Genomic DNA, 21,819 nt, shown 5'->3' with positions numbered 1-21,819 from the left:
CTGTTCATAGGGGCAGTGCTGGATACGACATTGAATCGGGCCTTTCTTCCGCCACAGCGGATACAGGATATTTAAACGTTGGTTCCGATGTTTCAAGAAGGAGCAGTAAGGGTAGGGTCGTACCTTCTTTGCATAGAGGCTCTGCGACTCTGGTCCTGGACTCTGGACCATCAGCTTTGCGTAGTAGCAAACCATTTTGTTGGGGTCCAAAACGTACGGGCGGACAGAATCAGTTTCTTCTTCTTGGGCGACCACGAGTGGCGTCTGCATCAAGATCTCACTCTTTACCTCTTTCGGATGTAGGGTTTTCCCCAGATAGACCTGTTTGCCACTCGGGAGAACGCGCACTGTCCGTCGTTCTGCAGCCTTCAGTATCCGATGCAAGGAGCGTTAGGGGACGAGTTTCAGATGTCCTGGTGCAACCAGCTGCTTTACGCGTTTCCCCCCATACCTATGATTCCTTAGGTTTTGAGGAAGATTCACCAAGACCGGGCCCAAGTTATTCTAATAGCTCCGGATTGGCCATGAAGGGTATGGTATGCAGACCTTCTTCAACTCTCACTGTGCCCCCGCTCCGTCTCCCTCTCAGGGCAGACCTCCTCTCGCAGTCGCAGGGGCAGGTTTTACACCCCCACCTCCAGAGCCTGTACCTTCATGCCTGGAGATTGAGCGGGCAACCTGAGTTCCTTTTCTCTCCCACCAGAGGTGGTGGACTTTCTTTTATCGGCCAGGCGACACTCCACCAAATCGGTCTATGCGAGTAGGTGGGCTAAATTCGTTTGTTGGTGTGGAGAGCAGAAAATTGATCTCTTAAGTGCCCATCTTTCTGATATTTTGTTATTTGCATTGTTGTTGGTTCAGCGCGGTTGTGCTGTGGCCACTGTTAAAGGCTATCTTCCGGCCCTTTCGGCCTTCTTATGTCTACCAGATCAACCCTCTTTATTCAAATCTCCTTTGGTTTTACTATTTTTGAGGGGGCTTGCTAATAGATTTCCTCCCTCTCCTTTTATTATGCCGCAGTGGGACCTGAATTTAGTGTTGACTTTTTTGATGGGCTCCCCCTTTGAGCCACTTCATTCTTGTCCCTTGAGGTATTTGTTTTTCAAAACTGTGTTTTTGACAGCCATTACGTCGGCTAGACGTGTTAGTGAACTACAGGCCCTTTCTTTTCACCCGCCTTTCACGACTTTTCATAAGGACAAGGTGGTTTTGAGGACCAGGGCGGCTTTCCTCCCTAAGGTGGTGTCTCCGTTTCACTTGGGACAGTCCACAACTCTCTTGTCGTTCTACCCTCCTCCGCACCCATCTAAGGAGGAGGAAAGACTCCATCGTCTGGACCCTAGGAAGGCTCTCAGCTTTTATATCGACAGGACGAGAGAGTTCCGGTTGGATGAACAACTCTTTATAGGATACGTGGGGAAGAGGAAGGGGAAGGCCGTCCACAAGAGAACGCTCTCCAGGTGGGTCGTTCTTTGTATAAAAATATGTTACTCACTGGCGAAGAAGGATCCTCCTGAGGGGATCAGAGCCCATTCCACCAGGGCCAAGTCGACCTCATCGGCTTTGGCCAGAGGTGTTCCGGTGGCGGACATCTGTAAGGCCGCGACTTGGTCTTCCCTCCACACCTTTGTTAAGCATTATTGTCTGGATTCGGAGGTGCGGAGGGATGGCCATTTTGCGCGGTCCGTGCTGCAGGAGTTCCTGGTGTGACCAGACGGACACCCTCCTCCGAGGTGGTACTGCTTTGGGACTCTATTTATTAGGTGAGGAATCCACAGGTAGTTGTATCCATCAGAAGAGCAAGTTACTTACCTTCGGTAACGCTTTTTCAGGTGGATACATTAGCTACCTGTGGATTCCTCATGGTCCCTCTAACCTCCCCGTTGTCTGTCTGGTCATACCAGGATCGCCTTGGGTGTGCACTTCAGTGCCTTAATTTCTATATTTCTATATATGTATATATGATTATAGTTGCAATTCAGGTTATTTCCAAGTTTGCAAACTGTTCATGATGGTATGCTCTTTTTAAAGAGTTTTGTAAAAGTTTTTATATGAAGATTCTCTATAAAGTTTTATTCTTTATGATCATGAAGTGTTTAGATTGTCAATGTTCTCTATATGTTTCAAAGGCACGTCAAAAATGGCGTAAACTGACGTCAGCACGCCGGTGAGGGCCTCTTATTGCCACAATGAAATCACACGGAGCCGCGTGGAGTCAGGCAATTGTGACGTCCTCACCGATGTGCAGAGCTAGAGAGAAGTTTCCGTCGAATGCTACGCATGGGGAGAATTCATTAGGTGAGGAATCCACAGGTAGCTAATGTATCCACCAGAAAAAGCGTTACCTAAGGTAAGTAACTTGCTCATATATATATATATATATATATATATATATATATATATATATATATATGAATGTATTTATATATATATATATATATTTATATATACATATATACATATATGTGTGTATATATATATATATATATATATATATATATATATATGTGTGTGTGTGTGTGTGTGTGTATATATATTATCACTGATTTTCGGCGTAGTCGCTCCGCACCAAATCGCCGGTGGTGCTGCTAATTAAACGCGCGCCACCGGGTTCTATAAATCCACACTTTTCCGTATAGTCATATAATCAGGAAGCAGCACTCCAGAGTGTATATTCGAAAATATATTGCTTAGACGTGACAGGAACGCGGAATGCCGAAACGCGTTCCTGTCGCGTCTAAGCAATACATTTTCGAATATACACTCTGGAGTGCTGCTTCCTGATTATGGGGGTCATTCCAAATTTGGCGGGCGGCGGAGGCCGCCCGCCAAAGTTCCCCCGTTGGAAGACCGCTCCGCGGTCACAAGACCGCAAGAGTCATTCCGACTTTCCCGCTGGGCCGGCGGGCGACCGCCAAAAGGCCGCCCGCCGGCCCAGCGGGAAAGACCCAGCAACGATGAAGCCGGCTCCGAATGGAGCCGGCGGAGTTGCTGGGGTGCGACGGGTGCAGTGGCACCTGTCACGATTTTCAGTGTCTGCAAAGCAGACACTGAAAATCTTTATGGGGCCCTGTTAGGGGGCCCCTGCACTGCCCATGCCAGTGGCATGGGCAGTGCAGGGGCCCCCAGGGGCCCCACGACACCCGTTACCGCCAGCCTTACACCGCCAGGAACAGGCTGGCGGGAAGGGGGTCGGAATCCCCATGGAGGATTCCCTGGGCCAGGGGAAAACCGGCGGGAAACCGCTGGTTCCCCTTTTCTGACCGCAGCTTTACCGCCGCGGTCAGAATTGCCCAGGAAGCACTGCCAGCCTGCTGGTGGTGCTTCCGCTGCCCTCTGCCCTGGCGGTTTCAAACCGCCAGGGTCAGAATGAGGGCCTATATGACTTAAAGGAGAAGTGTGGATATATATATATATATATATATATATATATACATATATATATATATATATATATATATATATACATATATATATATATATATATATATCCAGTACTTGAGCATAAAATGTCACCTCAAATGTACGAAGGCGTTACATATCACTCCTGCGACTTTATTTATAAAAAATCCAAATGGAAATTCGACGTTAATCAAGAATGAAATGTTTATCTTACATTCTAGAATTTTATTTCACAGACTCCTTGTCCTGGCTGCTGGGCTTGAGTGGTTTACCGACATCTCTCTGTACAGTGTCACAGGGGCCACAGGAGTCTCATTGTGCACCTTTTCTTCAGCTTGCCTTGTGCTGGACTGAGAGTCTACTCACCTCCTCCTGTGGGGTCCTAGAGCAGCAGACAGGAACCACATTCTCTACTGACAGTCGCATAGTGACCCTCCTGAGTCCTGACCAAAGTATCTTACGCAAGGACTGCAACAAGGCCTATCGGTGAACTGAGTCCCACTAAAACTTTTATTATTTGTTTATCGGCCTCTTCTCTCTGCAGGTTAACATATACAATGCTCATAAATAATAATGTTAGGAAATACTATGACAGAGCACTATGGATGGTGGCCTGACAGGCACAGCAAAGAAACAGAGAAAGAGGAATGATGAAAATAAGGGAAAACACAGAGAGAGGGACAAGTAGAAAAAGTGAGCATGAGTTAAAGTAAGAAAGAAAAGGCGAGACAAAAGATGGGTAGATTGAGAAAAGAAAGAATGGGACAGGAAAGGAAGGGTGAGAGGAGGGAGGGAAACATAAATGAACAAAGAAAGGGAAACTGAAAGGATGGAAGTTTGTATGGGGTAAGGGTGAAAGGATGCATGGAGAGTGAAGTGATCTGTAGGTGAAAGGATGAAGATTGGACAGGAAGGGCAGAGTGAAAAGATGGATACATGTGTGTATTGATGGGTAGCTGTGTGAAAGGAGGGATGTACATATGAAACGGGAAAAAGTGAATGAGTGGATGGATGGAAAGGTGAAGGGATGTATACACAGAAGGGTGGAAGGATGAAGAGAGTATGAACAGGTTAGGCGAATTCCGGGATGGAAGTATATGTGTCCTGGCATCGCGTACCCCGTGTGATTAGCGCTATGGTTAAGGTTGGGTATTTTCACTTTCTGCCTACTCTCTCGATAGACAGTCTGTGTAGCCTTCAGCAGGTTTGTTACTTATTTGCGCTGATGAAACGAGTTAAGGGATTACTCGACAACGAAGTCTTCGCTCCCTGATGCAGAACTTTACCTTTAGGAAGCATTCCGTACAGTGATCTAAGGTACATTTTCGTGACTTTTGTGTAATTTCGTACTGCCACTTGGTGGCGCGCTAAGCCTGCTGCTTAAACTGGCTTCATGGAAGCACTGACCCTCGAAATTGAGCAGAACAATTCGAAATGGGTCAGTAGTGCCTTTTAACGTCTTAAACGGTGATTCAGAAAACTCCGGGTTGAACGCCTATTGCCAAACACAACTTCTGAGTGCAGAAAATGGTGGATACAGGGGCGTCGCTATCAATGGATCTGTGGCACCGGGGCCTAGGGAAGTGAGGGGTTCACTGCTCCCAAGTAACAGTAGTTTTTTCACATCCAGCTAGGGGTGGGGACTTTTCCCTTGTTTGCAGTAGGACGAGTGACACACTTGCGACTTCACTAGCTAAATAATACCGTAGATAGCTAAATTAACCTCTAAATGAATAGCAATTTCAAGGTAACAGATTACACCGCAGGTGGGACTTCAGTGTGAACATGAGAAACTGGACAACTCGATCGGCAACCTATCAAACAGTGTACTGATAATCGAGCTCTTTGTGACGGAACTTTAACAAACTAGGGCACAGATTCAGGTAGGTGATATGCAACGCGGCCCCCCAAAGTTTCTGCGCTGAGTTGCGTGACGAGGAGAGAGCAGCAGAGCGCCATATTCTGATAGAAATGGCACTCTCCTACCCTCGCTCTAGCGCCTGCGCTGTTTTCAGCTGCCGTGCGCCATACACACACCTTAGCGCCATATTGCTAGAGTGTGTGCGTGAGTCTAGCATAGGTTTTGTACAAGAAGGGTGTCCTTCCTGTGCAAAATACTATGCCTAGACAAGTGCCCCACTTTGTATGTGTGCTGTACAGTGCAGCACACATGCAAAGTTGGAAAGCAGGGAGAAATAAAGACATAGTTCCCTTTTGCACCTGCTTTTAAAAGGCATGCATTTTTGGCGCTAAACCCTTTCTTCTGATGCTTCAGAATAGGGTTTAGCATCAAAAAGTAGTGTGGTAGCATGGCTACGCCCATGTACCACTCATGTAACGCCCCCTTGACGCAAAGTAACGCAAAGCAGAGGGGCAGATTTACAAAACTGTCACCCATAGCAGCGCAGCAATGAAAAATGCTGCGCTGCGTGACAGGGAGGGAGCAGGAGAGTGCCATATCTCTAGCTATGCTACCTATTTGTGTTGGTTTGTGAATGCCCAAAAAAGTTTAGCGTCAGTTTAGCGTAAAAAAAGTAATGCTAAACGGACGCTAACGCTTTGAGAATCTGGGCCTAGGGGGCATATTTACAAGATTGTCACGCAGTGCAGCGCAGCAAGTCACCTTGCTGTGCTGTGTTGCACTGTGTGACAGGGAAAGGGCAGGAATGTGTATTAAAGTCAATATGGTGCATTCCTGCCTTTTCTCCTGCGCTGGTTCCCTTTTAGTAGCGTACTGCCAATACAGGCACCCTTGCCCCATGGTGCAAGGGTGGCTCTGTCGCATGTAGGATTGTTTTTGTGTTAGAAGGGGCACCTTCCTGCTCAAAAACAGTCCCCTGAGACATTTTCCTCTAATTATGTGTGCTGCAAGAAAGAGGAAGCTACTAGGAGGATTAAAGATATTTCTCCTCGTTTTGCCTCCCTTGGGAAGGTGTAGCATTTTGTGCATTCTCAGATTTACCAGTTCTGGTAAATCTGAGACTGCACCAAAATCTATGGGAGCTGCCGGGGAACACCCACACAACACCCATGGAACACCTTCCCAGGGTAAAGTAAGGGAATGCATTGATTTGTGCTGCATTGCTTTACTCCAGGTTTATGGAGCCACTCAGGATCATGCAAAGTGGCCTTGCAGTGCTTCATAAATCTAATTTTTCAGTTGTGTTGCTTTTGCACCATGTTGCGTGGTGCAGGAGCGATGCAAAGGGGCTTGTAAATATGCCCCTCGGGGTTTTCACAAATGATTATCACTGAAGATCAGTGTGACACTGCTGTTCATAGCCAGCCTCAGCTCAGGGACGTAGCACATATCCTTGCAGCCCTTGTGCTGCAAGGAGTCTACAAACCCTTCAGTCCCTTCAAACCTTCAGGGGGCCCATTCAGCCTAGGGAAAATGAATATTTGTGAGACATGGGAGACTCAGGAGTCCCTCTTCACATTCGTCAGTGGGGGGCCCATTGTTTTGCATTATGGCACTGCCTCAGCAAATGATTATCAAGCAGGCATTACCCTATAGCCAGCTATTTCCTGAAATGCAATTAAAGGGACAGTCTTAATATCCAAATATTCATTACGTGTATACCACTGTAACTCCTTCAACACTTCTGTGGGCCATTTAAATAATGGGCCATGGTGATGATGCGTTGCTTTAAAATTGACATTGATTTGCATCACATTGTCGCCGTCACAGTGCTTCCACAATTTTTACTTTCCCGGTATTTCGGATGGTAGAAAATTTTTCACAACCCTTTTGTGTTATGTTATGCAGATTTGTAGAGCACACTATACCCAGGGATGGTATCCTTGGGCTGAGCAGGTGTGTGTCTAGCCACAACTAGGGCCTACTGGGACTAATCGAAAAGCCAAGTCTTCAGCTTCTAGCAGAATTCAAGAAGTAAAGAGGAGGCTTTTATGTGTAGCAGCAGGTTGTTCCATGCTTTAGGAGCAATATAGGAGAAGTCTTGACCACAAGATCTGGTTTACCATATGCATGGGATTTGTGAAAGTTGTGGTTCGGATGAGAGGAGATATTTGGAAGGTTTGTGAGTGCTGCATGGAAGATTGACAGTAATTCTGGGTGCCTAGTTCTGGACAGTCCGCAGTCTTCAGGTGAGTCTTTTGTTGATTCTGGCATAGAGGGTTTTATCGTAGTGTAGCCTGCTTGCGACTAGGGTGTGCATGATGGTTTTCCGGGTGCTGATTGGGAGCCATTTGAAAATCTTCCTCCCCATCTTCATAGTATGAAAGCAAGAGGGGATGACAGCATTGACTTGGGCGGTCATGTCGAGTTTGCTGTTGATGATGATCGCTAGGTTCCTGGGTTGGGTGGGACAGCGAGTGTTAGTCCTATCCCTCTTGTGCACAAGATTGAGTCCCATGGTACTTTGCTCTTCCCGAAGAGCACAATTTTGGCTTTGTCGATGTTTAGCGTTAGATGATGTTCATCTTGTGACCTGTTTCAGTTATGCAGATATTGTACTTGGTCCAAGTATGTGCTCTTCCCAAAGATCACAATTTCGGTCTTGTAGATCTTCAGCTTTAGACAGTAGGACTTCATCCAGTGAGTGAATTCAGTTCTTCTGGTGTTGAACTTGATTTGGGTAGGTCATGGTCCTTCTTGTCCATCTTGTCTTATAATGAGAGAGAGAGAATGAGTTGCATGTTGTAGTAAAAAAAGATGTTGATTTTGTGAGAGTGGATGATACAGGCTAGAGAGATCATGTGTACTTTGAAGAGGATCGGTCTCACCGAGGAACTCCACTCCACCAAATGCAACTGACGACAACTTGAAAGGAAGCGGTGCATCAGCAAAAAAACAGAAGACCACACAGCCATCAGTCCAATTTCAACCAGTACCACCGCCTCCTGAAAGAAACCAAGAAAAATGCACTAGCAGACCGCATCAAAGCCAGCACAAATCACAGCAAAAAACTCTTCAACATTGTGAAGGAGTTCACCAAACCAGCAGCCACCGTTAATGACATCATTCCCTCCCAGGAACTGTGTGACAATCTCTCAGACTTCTTCCACGACAAATCTTGACCATCTGCAAAAACTATGAAAGCCACCCCTCTGCCACAGACAGCATCAACCAGCTCACACCCATGAACACAAACTCTAAACATCTTCTCATCCTCTGGAAACTCCACACCACGCAAGACATTATCTTCATCATGAACTCCGTGCACTCTGGAGCTCCCATGGACACTTGCCCCCAACACGTCTTCAACCTCGGAAGCAAGACAATGGGCAAGGAGCTCAGGATGGTCCTGAATACCCCGATCACCGCAGCCTCCTTCCCTGAGGTATGGAAACACACTGAAGTGAGGCCCTCTCCTGAAAAAAACATCTGCTGAAACAGCCAAATTGAAGAGATACTGGTCCATCTCTCTGCTCCCCTATCCAGCAAAAGTCCTCTGGATGTCAAGCTAACCACAGCACCAAGACAGCCTTGATCGCAATTACCAATGACGTCAGAGTCCCCCGGACCATGGGGAAACAGCAGCCCTCATCCTCCTGGACCTGTCTGCTGCGTTTTACACCATCTCCCACCACATACTGATCAACAGACTCCACCACATTAGGATTCAAGGCACTGCTCTCAAATGGATCGCCTAGTACCTTACCAGCAGAACCGGAAGGATCTGTCTCCCACTGTTCACCTCAGAGCCAAGAAGATCATCTGTGGAGTCCCCCAAGGTTCGTCCCTCAGCCTGACCCTCTTCAACACTTACATGACACCACTGGCCATCACTGTCAGATCACACCGATTCAAGATCATCTCCCATGCCGACGATACACACCTATTCCTCTCACTGTGTCAGTTCAAGATTGTAGGAAAGGATCCTCTTCCTTGGCATGGTTAACCCCTTTTTCTGCCTGATGTCATTGTGTTTGACTCTGTTCACTGGGATCCTGCTAACCAGGACCCCAGTGATTATGCTCTCTCTCCCAAAACTCTGTATTTCACCCACAATTGGCACACTGGTACCCCTTATAAGTCCCTAGTATATGATACCTAGGCACCCAGGGCATTGGGGTTGCAGGGGATCCCTATGGGCTGCAGCATATATTTTGCCACCCATAGGGAGCCCATGCAAAGGCTTCTGCAGGACTGCCATTGCAGCCTGCGTGAAAAGTTGCAAGCACCTTTCCCTGCCACTTTTCTCCACACCAGATTACTTATAAGTTGCCCCTATCGCAGGCCTTCCAGCCCAGAGAGCAGGGTGCAAAGTACACTGGCAGAAGTGCCCCACAAACTCCAGGTCAATTTTCCCAGACTTCGTGAGTGCTGGGACGCCATTTTACACATGTACTAGACATAGGTTACTACCTATATCCAGCTACGTAATGGTAAGTCCAAACATTTGGTATCATACATGTTGGAATCATACCACAAGCATTCTGCAAGCACTGGTTGTATGATTCCATGCACTCTGGGGGCTCTTCAGAGGACCCCCAGTATTGGCATTCCAGCCTTCTGAGATTTTCCAGGCAACCCAAGCTGCTGCCACCTCCTAGACAGATACATGCTCTCTTGTTGCTTGAGAAGCTCGAGCTCAGGAAGGCAGAACAAAGCATTTCCTTTGGGAGAGGGGTATTACACCCTCTCCCTTTGGAAATAGATGTTACAGGCTCAGGAGGGGTAGCCTCCCCAGGACTCTGGAATTGCTTTGAAGGGCACATTTGGTGCCCTCCTTGCATAAACCAGTCTACACCTGTTCAGCAACCACAGTCCCTGCTTTGGCACGAAACTGGACAAAGGAAAGGGGATTGAACACTCCCCTGTCCATCACCACCCCAGGGGTGATGGTCAGAGCTCCTCCAGAGGGTCCATGGGTTTTGCCATCTTGGATTCAAGGTTGCCATGGAACTCTGGAAGCATTTGAGGGCCAGTGCCAGCAGGTGATGTCAAAGCCCTCTCCTGATAGGGCTATTTAGGGTCTCTTCTTTGGATATTTCCTCAAATTGGGATTGCAAGACTCCAGTAGGAATGCCCTGCATCCTCCATTTCGACCTCTCACCGAAGAAACTGCATCTGGACTCTTCAGGACCCTACAAGCTGCAACAAAGAAGCAAGACACCTTCTGCAACATTATATCTCTGGCTCCTTCCAGCAACTTCAACATTTCCCCGGTCATGCATCCTCTGAGGAGTCTTCAGCCTGCCTCAGAAGAAAGAAAGAATCTCCCTTGGAGTGAAGGAGCCACTCCCCTGCTTCTGCAGGCACCAACTATGACAACAACAAGCTGCATCGATCCCCTCTCCTGCTGAGGTGCATGGATCCTACATCACGGGTGGTGGACTGAAGTGGTCCTGATGGTCCTCTCTTCCAACTGTCCAACTTTGGTGGAGGTAAGACCTTTTCTTCCCACTCAAGACAGTATCCCCGTGCACTGCGTCTTTTGCCGCTGCCAAGGCTTGTTGGCATCCTTCCTCCAAGATCTTCATTGTATCTTGAAGCTGCAGCCCCAAGCGCTCTATCCTGTGACGCACAGCTCCCTGAGTGGTTCTCCGGCAGCGTGGGAGCCTTTCTCATAGTGCTGCATGGGCCTCTTCTGCAACTTTCATGTTCCCATCCTGTGGGACTTCTGTGTGCGCTGTCTGGTCTTCTGTGGGCTCTCTGTGTTGCTGAGGGCCCTCTTGGACTTCCCCTCCTGAGTAGAGTCCACCTGGTCCTTCCTGGTCCCCGGCAGCGCCATTTTCCACTAACTGCGAGTTTTGTGTGTGCCAAGGCTTGTTGGCGGACTCCGATGATGCAAACCCGACCGCAATCCTCCTTCTGGTGTGGGACATCACCTGCACCCTCTAGGAACCCAGCTTCATCTTCTTGGTTGCAGTGCTGTCTCCTCTTCTTCACCGATGATTCACCTTTTGCACCTTCTTCCAGGTTGGTAGTGGCTCCTGCCCTTCCTGGACTCTTCTGTGCTTCTTGACTTGGTCCCCTTCTTCCACAGGTCTTCTTCTCCAAGAATCCATTGTTGGTGTCTTGCAGTCTCTTTGGATTTTGCAATATTCTTCTCTACTTCTCTCTATGTGCTCTGGAAGCTTACTGTGATTTACTCCTGGTTTCCTTGTTGCCGGGGTGGGTTGTGGTACTTACCTCTGGGCTTTCTTAATATGCCCAGCTCCTCTCTACACACTACACTTGCGTAGGTGTGGGACCGACTTTCACAATCCACTTTCTTAATATATGGTTTTTGCTCTCCCTAGGCTCATTTCTACCAATTGTGATTTTCAATATTTGCACTGTTGTTATGCCTATTTCTGCATACTAGTGTATATCATTTGTGTATTAATTTACTTCCTAAGGGAATATAGTCTCTATGGTATTTTTGGTAATTGTGTCACCAAAATAAAGTACCTTTATTTTTGTAACACTGAGGCCCTCATTCCGACCTTGGCGGTCATAGACCGCCAGGGTGGCGAATGACGGAAGCACCGCCAACAGGCTGGCGGTGCTTCACTCGTCGCCCAGCCGGGTCTGGCGGTTTCCCGCCGGATTAACCCCGGCTGGGAGAATCCTCAGCGCCGCCATGGGGATTCTGACCCCCTTCCCGCCAGCCTGTTTCTGGCGGCTTTCACCGCCAGGAACAGGATGGCGGGAACGGGTGTCCTGGGGCCCCCTAACAGGGCCCCATGAAGCTTTTCACTGTCTGCTCAGCAGACAGTGAAAAGCGCGACGGGTGCAACTGCACCCGTCGCACACCTGCAACACTGCCGGCTCCATTCTGAGCCGGCTTCTGTGTTGCAGGCAGCCTTCCCGCTGGGCCGGCGGGCGCTAACAATGTTAGCGCCCGCCGGCCCAGCGGGAAGGTCAGAATGGCCCCAGCGGTCTTTCGACCGCGTAGCGGCCATATGGCGGTTCCCGCCAGGCGGGCGGTGACCGCCGCCCGCCAAAGTTAGAATGACCCCCTGAGTGTTTTCTTTTATGTGTGTAAGTACTAAGTGTGACTACAGTGATATTACATGGGCTTTGGATGTCTCCTAGATAAGCCTTGGCTGCTCATCCACAGCTACCTCTAGAGAGCCTGGCTTCTAGACACTGACTACACTACATTAATAAGGGCTACCTGGAACTGGTATAAGGTGTAAGTACCATAGGAACCCACCACACACTAGGCCAGCCTGATACAAAGATGCTGATCCCTGCCTACAAGGCCCTGCACAACAAAGGACCAGCATACATCAAGAAATGCCTGACCTTCCACCAACCAACCAAACACCTACAATCAGCTTCCCTCTCCCTTCCAAACACCCCATGGACCAGTCGAACCAACAGCAGAGGACGTTTCTTCTCGCACCTGGCAGCTTGGGCTTGGAACAACCTCCCCCTGCACTTCAGGACCATGCTGTCACTCCAGTAATTCAGAAGAGTACTAAAGACCTGGATGTTCAAGTGATCATACCGCAACACAGCAGCACACAGCTCCAGAACCTAGAGACCCTCACTGGTGATTTGCTACGCTCTATAAATGTTTTATTGATTGATCAGGGAGGATCCTTGTTAAACTCCACAGATGAGGTCACGGGATTTGAAAGTGTATGGTGCCAGGCTGACTTACTTTGTCCTTCCAGTGAGAAAGGATCTGATTCGTTGGAATACATGTCCTTGGATTCCGATATAGTGTAGGCATTGAATGAGGATGGATTAGGAGATTGTGTCAAGTGCTGCAGAGAGACCTAGGAGGATGAGGGCTCCCATGCCTCATTTGTCCCGAATCATGGGGATGTCATCCATGAGGGCAGTTTATGTGGTTAGACTGAGTGATGTTGAGGAGTTGGTGGTCACTTCAGGTATTTGGTGGGGTATCTGTTGATGATTTTCTCTGATATCTTGGCTGGGAATGGTAGCAGGGAGAATAGTCTGTAGCTGGGGACCTTGAAGGGTACACACAGGGTTTCTTCTGCAATGGGAGGACAGTTGCATATTTCCAAGCATTTGGGGAGGTCGCAGAAGAATTGGAGGCATTCAGAATGGGTGTGACTTTGGCACTGATGGGTTGCAGTCCTCTGGAGTAGGCATGGTGGGTGCAGGGGTCCAATGTGGCCTCTGAGTGGATAGACTTTATTGTGGCAGCGGTTTCTTCTGGGTGATGATGAGCCATGTGATTCACATTGGTTCTGTGGATAAGATTGGGGCGAGATTGGTGAGGTGTGTGTGGGCCAGTCGTAGGTTGAAGTTGCTGTCAATGGCGGTGATTTTGTTGCTGAAGAGTTGAGGGAGATTGTTGCAGATATCTTGTGGGGGAGTGATTGAGTTGAAGTTGGCAGATGGTAAGGTGAAATCTTTCACAATGGTGAAGATGTATTTGCTTCTGTTGTTGGTGGTGGCATTTGTGCGATGTGTTTGGTGGTATGATCATTTGGTCGTAGCGGCTAGGGCAGACTTGAATGTGCTCCTGTCTGCATTGTCCTGGCTCATTCTCCATTTGCTCCTTAGTTGTTTGCAATGGTGTTTCATCAGTCTGAGTTCCTCTGTGTACCAATTAGTCTGGATCTTCTTGTATTGTTCTATTTGAGGGGTCCTGAGAGACAGCACATGACATGACTCAATTGTTGAAATTCTTGATGGCTTTTGGTGGGCTGTTGCTTTGTTTGAGTTGGTGTGTGTTGAGAGCGGTGTTCAAGTCCTTGTCAGTGATGCTGTTACAGTTTTGGCGGGCTTCGTCTGGTGAGGGTGCTCCTGCATTGGACCTGGACGGAGATGCTGAACTTGACATGAGTGTGAAATAACCAGGGGACTGATATGCACTCATCAACTTGAATGTGGTCTAAGTTTGTGAAAATAGGTTCCAGGAGATGTCTGATGAATTGTGTAGTTCCCTTTACTTGTTAAGTAAGGCCCAGGCTTCCAAGATCTTTGATGAGTGATTTTGTTTTTGGGTCGGTGTGGTTTTCCAAATGGAAATTCAGGTTTCCAAGTAGGATGTAATTCCTAGCGTTGAGGGTGGTTTGTGTGACAAAGTCCCTAATGGTGTCATTGAAGTTGATGTGCGATCCGAGTGGTCTGCAGAAGAGAGTGCCACTTAGAGTGAAGTTGTGTGTGACATGGAGCTTCAACAACAGGTGTTCCATGTTGGAGCATGGATGTGGTGCTGCTGCTGATGTTCTTGTGGATGATGGTTTATCTGCCTCCGGGCTTATAAAGTCTATCTTGTAGCTGGGGGGATGGCTGTGGCGATGTTAGGGGCTGATGCTGTGTTTAGTCTGGTTTCCGTAAGGAAATCTATGTCAGGGGCATTGTCATGCAGCAGGTCCCAGATCTTTGTGGCATGGTTGGTAAGTGAGCGGGCATTGAGGGGCATGCATGTGAGTGTGGAGTGTTGTGTGGGTGATTGCTGTTCTTTGTGAGTGTGAGAGAGTGGGGTGTTGGATGCTGTTCAGAGGTAAATGTTGGGTGTGGGTAAGTGTATGAAACTTGCAGGACACGCTGGAGAACGCTTCCTTGTTGTATGGTGCAGCAAGGCAGCAGCATGTGGAGGAGCAGCTGGAGCTGAGGGTGTGGAGCATCACAGAGTGGTAGCAGCAGGAGGGGGAGGACCAGGGTTTCTGACACTTTGCATGGTCACAGTAACCCATCACGTTCCAATTATGTGAGTGGGTTGAAGGCCAGCAGTGGCATAGAAAGGGTGTTATGGCTTGGGGCCCAGTGCAAACAAGTAAAATGAACTGTCCTACCTCTTAGGACATAGCTTTAACAGCTCTAGATGTCATGCAGTGGTAAAGCCCGGACTCTGGAGCCACTCATCTGCTGCACAAGTGACATCTACATCTCTTGAGGCAGGTGGTGGCAGCAGTGATCCATGTATTCATTTAAATCATCCACTTTCTAATGTACAGTTTCAGGCATTGATAGCCACAAGTAGTGCCAAAATTCTCTACAAATCCACATTAAGCTCACAGCCAGCACTGTCAGTAGTAGTTACAGTCTTGATGGCCATGGTAAACAATGTCCGAATGACTAGCTTTTTGACAGTTCAGGTAGACCCAGAAGTTAACGCTATAATTGGTACATATAGGACACCCTCTTATTTTACCACTGGCATCAGTTGCACTTGGCTCTAACTGCTAGGTCTAACAAGTGTACAGGCGTTATCAGCATATGTAATAAGCATTTGCAATGCAATGGGTCTCTCATTTGCTCCAGTTAGAGCTACTGGCGTTGTAAATTCCTAACTGGACTTTTCTTGCTGCATAAATTGAAAATGAAAAGTAAAACATTAGTTGACATAAGTGAGCCGATTCAAAGCGCCATGGCCACCATGAGCATCAGCGCGCAGGAGGGACACAAAAGGAAAAAGAAGTTCGCTCACAGTCAAACATATCAGTAATCATGCAATTATCCATGTACAGGGTCAGTCTGCAAGACAGTAACAAAACCTTCCCAAGGAGGGACCAACGTAAAGCATTTACCAATGATAACAAAGGATTTTTGAAAGGCAAGCCCACGCATGCGTGAATGTGACAGGCGTGCGGTGGGTGTTGTTAAAAGTCCACAATACTTACAACAGGTCAAAGCGCTTGCGCCCTTGACCTAAAAAGGACTCAAACACCATTAGCACGCGTTATCCATAACTAATTTACACATAAATGTAAATCACAAGCAAAATCCATCCACATCCTGGTGTGAGTGTGTTATTTGCCATTGTTTATCTGTGAACAATATTTGCACCTGAGTCTACATAGGTGCATTGTTGATAACCAATAGCCAATTGCTCACAGCCAAAATGTATACAACTTTGGATAAACCTATCAATGAATGCAATAACTATCAAACGGAAGGCACTGCACATCCAATCATTCTGAGAGACTTATTTGCTGTGGGTCAGCCAGTCATCAGCAAGCTAGTGCTTAGGAATGTGCCTGTGGGTGTCATATCCTACAGACCTTCAAAAGCAGATGCATCATTTTGTAGATAACTAGCCCAGGAGCAGTCCATGTACAGCTGCTAAATACTGTAAAGACAACTATGTTTCACCACAGTGGTCCCCATTACAAGCTGACTTGTAAAATGACATGGTAAAGTCCGGCCTGATATTACTTTTACTGAGTAGTATTACCACCCCATTTACAGGCCATTACAAACACGAGACCTTAGACGGATTTAACATTCAGGATCCAAGATTACCCAGCTGTATACTGCATGTTTTTCTACAACTCCGCACGCTTTTCTGCTCACAAAGTCCATCTACTCTGAGCAGGTGGATAATTTATGACTGAAAAAGCAAGTGGTAATACCAACTGCAGAACTATGGTTTTGGTAACATCACCTGGAAATACTATACTTTAATTAGTTGGGGTTGTGTTACAACAGACACAAATTTATGACACCCCACACACATATACACACAGAGTAAATTGGCACTAAAGGCCGTTGCCACCTCAATCTTCCAAAATCACTATAGATCTAAGGCAATTTTAGTGACAATCAGATATCCCTTCTATTTGGACCTCTTCATCCTCTCTAGTCTTAGCATAAACTATAGCATTTTTTTCAGTTGTCTAAAATCATCAGCTCTATTTACTGTACCCATGTCCTCTGAAATCCTAGTGTTACTGGCCATACATATAGTAATTTGTCCCACATTCTGGAAGCCTGATTCATGCTCCCACAACTCTCAAGTAAGGAAAGGGACGTCAACAAGAACATATCAAATTCTAAACAATCCACAACAAACCACTTCTAAGTAAACTTCAACCCAGTCTAAAGAACATTACAGTGACCCTTTATAATCCAAGTCTTAAATACATCATGGCACCAATCAACTAACACAAATGCATCCCATTTATAATAAAACCATGAAAAACATTTTTGGGGAAAAAATCCATACAACTGCTACATTTGTGCTGCGATTTGTGCCTAGAGCAGTGCTGAGAGCACCAGGGACTTTAAACTCTCAGAGGAGCAATGTACGCGACACATGTACTCCATAGTGTGTTGTTAGATGCTACACACAGCAGATCTCAAACTTGGCCTTCTGCTTCTTAGCTTGCTGCCCTTTCTATGATGGATGTGGTCCAAAGATGTTATATGAGACTGCTGATCTAAGATGTATTAGAGTATTTTCCTGTGTGTGTGATTTGAGAATTCCACACTTAAGCAGATCTCAGTGCAAGAAGTCTAGGGATAGCTTAGTATTCTTGTCAAGTTCCCTGTATTTTTATGAAGATCCAATGAAGTTAAGAAAACCTCTTGTTTCTTTTTACAGTGCATTTTGATCGTCTTCCTATACAGTTTAGTGAATGTGAGTTGGCTTACTAGATTGGCATTGGCAAACTTATTTACACACACATTCCAATGCTTGTTTGCAGTTTTCTGATGCCTTCCTAATAGCTTTTAAGAAGTTGTTTGAACATCCCTGATTTGGAGTATTCATCTTAGGAAGCATTGTGTGATATTCAACAAGGATAAGTCGATGTATTGGCTCATTTGACTAATTTTCATCAATTGACAGCTGAAGCTAGCCTGGTTGAAAGAACACAATGAGACTCTTTTACTGTGGTTTGAAAGACAAAATGTAGGGCAGATTCACCTGTTGGCACCACCCTACTGCATTTTCTGAACGTATTGATATGGTATTGTTAATTGAACATAGATTACAAGTGTGACAGAAGTAAAGGAGAAGTTTTGGGGGACCCAGGCTCTCAAGAAAAACCTATGTAAATAGGAGCTGTCGGGGTTCCTTTGTTTGAAAATGAAAGGGAGAGCTTGTGGTCTTCTGAACATGTGATTCAGGCTTGTGTTATACAATCTCAGAGGAATGCTGGAAGAATCCAATTGTCTCCAGAGGAGAGGACAGGTGTGCTTTGGCATCCATTTATTGGATCATCTATGTATAATGCAGATAATCGTTTTTCCTTCAACCTACTGTCATGACAGGAAAAGAAGCAGATGTTAATACCTCTGCATTTCTGTAAAATGGTACCTGTGGAATGTTCATTGATCAGGTCTAAGCTACAAAAATCAACATTTCTAAGAAGTTAAGAAGGCTATTAAGATTCTAACTGTTGATGACTCACTATTAACCACATACATATGACAGACCTCTTTTCCATTGCAAGTCTCATTTATGGTTCCGATATGTGTTATCTTTTGATATTATTGCCCATCCAAATTACACTGTAACCTTTGGAATGTCTTGGCTGAATAGGCATAATACATTTGTCAATTGATCCACTCAAACAACATCTTCAACAGTTGTGTCTTGATAATTGTTAGGCTTGTGTAGTGCCACTGCAATGCCATGCTTTTCTCTAGTTTTTGCTAAGCCTAATGTTTACTCACTCCTGTAGGAAAGTACCATCTTGCCTGGCATGTTACCCCCATATTTCACTGTATATATGTTGTTTTAGTTGTATGTGTCACTGGGACCCTGCCAGCCAGGGCCCCAGTGCTCATAAGTGTGCCCTGTATGTGTTCACTGTGTGATGACTAACTGTCTCACTGAGGCTCTGCCAACCAGAACCTCAGTGGTTATGCTCTCTCATTTCTTACCAAATTGTCACTAACAGGCTAGTGACCAATTTTACCAATTTAAATTGGCATACTGAAACACCCTTATAATTCCCTAGTATATGGTACTGAGGTACCCAGGGTATTGGGGTTCCAGGAGACCCCAATGGGCCGCAGCATTTCTTTTTCCACCCAAAGGGAGCTCTGACAATTCTTACACAGGCCAGCCACTGCAGCCTGAGTGAAATAACATCCACGTTATTTCACAGCCATTTACCACTGCACTTAAGTAACTTATAAGTCACCTATATGTCTAACCTTTACCTGGTAAAGGTTGGGTGCTAAGTTACTTAGTGTGTGGGCACCCTGGCACTAGCCAAGGTGCCCCCACATTGTTCATGGCAAATTCCCCGGACTTTGTGAGTGCGGGGACACCATTACACGCGTGCACTATACATAGGTCACTAACTATGTATAGCGTCACAATGGTAACTCCGAACATGGCCATGTAATATGTCTAAGATCATGAAATTGTCACCCCACTGCCATTCTGGCATTGGGGAGACAATTCCATGATCCCCTGAGTCTCTAGCACAGACCCGGGTACTGCCAAACTACCTTTCCTGGGGTTTCACTGAAGCTGCTGCTGCTGCCAACCCCTCAGACAGGTTTCTGCCCTCCTGGGGTCCAGCCAGGCTTGGCCCAGGAAGGCAGAACAAAGGACTTCCTCAGAGAGAGGGTGTTACACCCTCTCCCTTTGGAAAAAGGTGTCAGGGCTGGGGAGGAGTAGCCTCCCCCAGCCTCTGGAAATGCTTTGATGGGCACAGATGGTGCCCATCTCTGCATAAGCCAGTCTACACCGGTTCAGGGATCCCCCAGCCCTGCTCTGGCGCGAAACTGGACAAAGGAAAGGGGAGTGACCACTCCCCTGACCTGCACCTCCCCTGGGAGGTGCCCAGAGCTCCTCCAGTGTGCTCCAGACCTCTGCCATCTTGGAAACAGAGGTGCTGCTGGCACACTGGACTGCTCTGAGTGGCCAGTGCCAGCAGGTGACATCAGAGACTCCTTCTGATTGGCTCTTACCTGTGTTGCTAGCCTATCCTCCTTCCTGAGTAGCCAAACCTCCTTTTCTGGCTATTTAGGGTCTCTGCTTTGGGGAATTCTTTAGATAACGAATGCAAGAGCTCATCAGAGTTCCTCTGCATCTCTCTATTCACCTTCTGCCAAGGAATCGACCGCTGACTGCTCTGGACGCCTGCAAAACCGCAACAAAGTAGCAAAGACGACTACTGCAACCTTGTATCGCTGATCCAGCCGCCTTCTCAACTGTTTTCCTGGTGGTGCATGCTGTGGGGGTAGTCTGCCTCCTCTCTGCACTAGAAGCTCCGAAGAAATCTCCCGTGGGTCGACGGAATCTTCCCCCTGCAACCGCAGGCACCAAAAGACTGCATCACCGGTCCTCTGGGTCCCCTCTCAGCACGGCGAGCGTGGTCCCTGGAACTCAGCAACTCTGTCCAAGTGACTCCCACAGTCCAGTGACTCTTCAGTCCAAGTTTGGTGGAGGTAAGTCCTTGCCTCCCCACGCTAGACTGCATTGCTGGATACCGCGTGATTTGCAGCTGCTCCGGCTCCTGTGCACATGTCTAAGATCGTGGAATTGTCACCTCAATGCCATTCTGGCATTGGGGAGACAATTCCATGATCCCCCGAGTCTCTAGCACAGACCCGGGTACTGCCAAACTACCTTTCCCGGGGTTTCACTGAAGCTGCTGCTGCCGCCAACCCCTCAGACAGGTTTCTGCCCTCCTGGGGTGCAGCCAGGCTTGGCCCATAAAGGCAGAACAAAGGACTTCCTCAGAGAGAGGGTTTTACACCCTCTCCCTTTGGAAAAAGGTGTCAGGGCTGGGGAGGAGTAGCCTCCCCCAGCCTCTGGAAATGCTTTGATGGGCACAGATGGTGCCCATCTCTGCATAAGCCAGTCTACACCGGTTCAGGGATCCCCCAGCCCTGCTCTGGCGCGAAACTGGACAAAGGAAAGGGGAGTGACCACTCCCCTGAGCTGCACCTCCTCTGGGAGGTGCCCAGAGCTCCTCCAGTGTGCTCCAGACCTCTGCCATCTTGGAAACAGAGGTGCTGCTGGCACACTGGACTGCTCTGAGTGGCCAGTGCCAGCAGGTGACGTCAGAGACTCCTTCTGATTGGCTCTTACCTGTGTTGCTAGCCTATCCTCCTTCCTGAGTAGCCAAACCTCCTTTTCTGGCTATTTAGGGTCTCTGCTTTGGGGAATTATTTAGATAACGAATGCAAGAGCTCATCAGAGTTCCTCTGCATCTCTCTCTTCACCTTCTGCCAAGGAATCGACCGCTGACTGCTCTGGACGCCTGCAAAACCGCAACAAAGTAGCAAAGACGACTACTGCAACCTTGTATCGCTGATCCGGCCACCTTCTCGACTGTTTTCCTGTTGGTGCATGCTGTGGGGGTAGTCTGCCTCCTCTCTGCACTAGAAGCTCCGAAGAAATCTCCCGTGGGTCGACGGAATCTTCCCCCTGCAACCGCAGGCACCAAAAGACTGCATCACCGGTCCTCTGGGTCCCCTCTCAGCACGACGAGCGTGGTCCCTGGAACTCAGCAACTCTGTCTAAGTGACTCCCACAGTCCAGTGTCTCTTCAGTCCAAGTTTGGTGGAGGTAAGTCCTTGCCTCCCCACGCTAGACTGCATTGCTGGGTACCGCGTGATTTGCAGCTGCTCCGGCTCCTGTGCACATGTCTAAGATCATGGAATTGTCACCCCAATGCCATTCTGGCATTGGGGAGACAATTCCATGATCCCCCGAGTCTCTAGCACAGACCCGGGTACTGCCAAACTACCTTTCCTGGGGTTTCACTGAAGCTGCTGCTGCTGCCAACCCCTCAGACAGGTTTCTGCCCTCCTGGGGTCCAGCCAGGCTTGGCCCAGGA

General features: G+C 47.6%; 1 protein-coding gene across 1 annotated transcript in view; it reads left to right on the top strand.

Annotated features, from left to right (window-relative positions):
- Positions 1–21,819, top strand: part of PRF1 (perforin 1) — a 121,498-nt gene that overhangs the window by 51,690 nt on the left and 47,989 nt on the right. The gene's annotated exons all lie outside the window — the stretch shown is intronic.

Source organism: Pleurodeles waltl, chromosome 7 (genome assembly GCF_031143425.1).
Source record: "Pleurodeles waltl isolate 20211129_DDA chromosome 7, aPleWal1.hap1.20221129, whole genome shotgun sequence".
Taxonomy (NCBI): domain Eukaryota; kingdom Metazoa; phylum Chordata; class Amphibia; order Caudata; family Salamandridae; genus Pleurodeles; species Pleurodeles waltl.
The sequence above is the reverse complement of the archived record's forward strand: the minus strand, read 5'-3'. Positions and strand labels throughout refer to the sequence as shown.